This window comes from Calidris pugnax, unplaced genomic scaffold, assembly GCF_001431845.1.
Source record: "Calidris pugnax isolate Ruff unplaced genomic scaffold, ASM143184v1 scaffold8, whole genome shotgun sequence".
In the NCBI taxonomy this organism is placed as follows: domain Eukaryota; kingdom Metazoa; phylum Chordata; class Aves; order Charadriiformes; family Scolopacidae; genus Calidris; species Calidris pugnax.
In genome coordinates this window covers 26,078,099-26,078,465 of record NW_015090830.1, presented here as the reverse complement: position 1 = coordinate 26,078,465, position 367 = coordinate 26,078,099, and positions in this window count along the sequence as shown.

The window sequence follows — 367 nt, the reverse complement described above, 5'->3', positions numbered from 1 at the left end:
AGCCCGACCCCGGAGAGCAGCGGGAGGAGCCGGCAGCTCTGCCCGCCCCCTGCTCGGCACAGCCCCGGTACCGAGCCCTTAACCCCTGCCCGGCCCGCCGCCGGGGCTGCCCCAGTTTCCCCGGGGCCATCCCGGACCCTGTGGATTTTTTTTTTCTAGTGGAAAATACGCTTTTCTCCCTCTCTGCTGCGAGCAAACCTTTCAAATGAGCGTGCGGTGTAGAATAATAGCTGTTCCTCTCGGAAGCACAAAGATGTCCTATCTCAACGGCCGCCTCCGTCCTGAAACGTCCCGGTTTTGCTGCTGATCCCTTCAAGGGAAACATTACAGAATCACAGAATCATATGGGGTTGGAAGACATCATCTC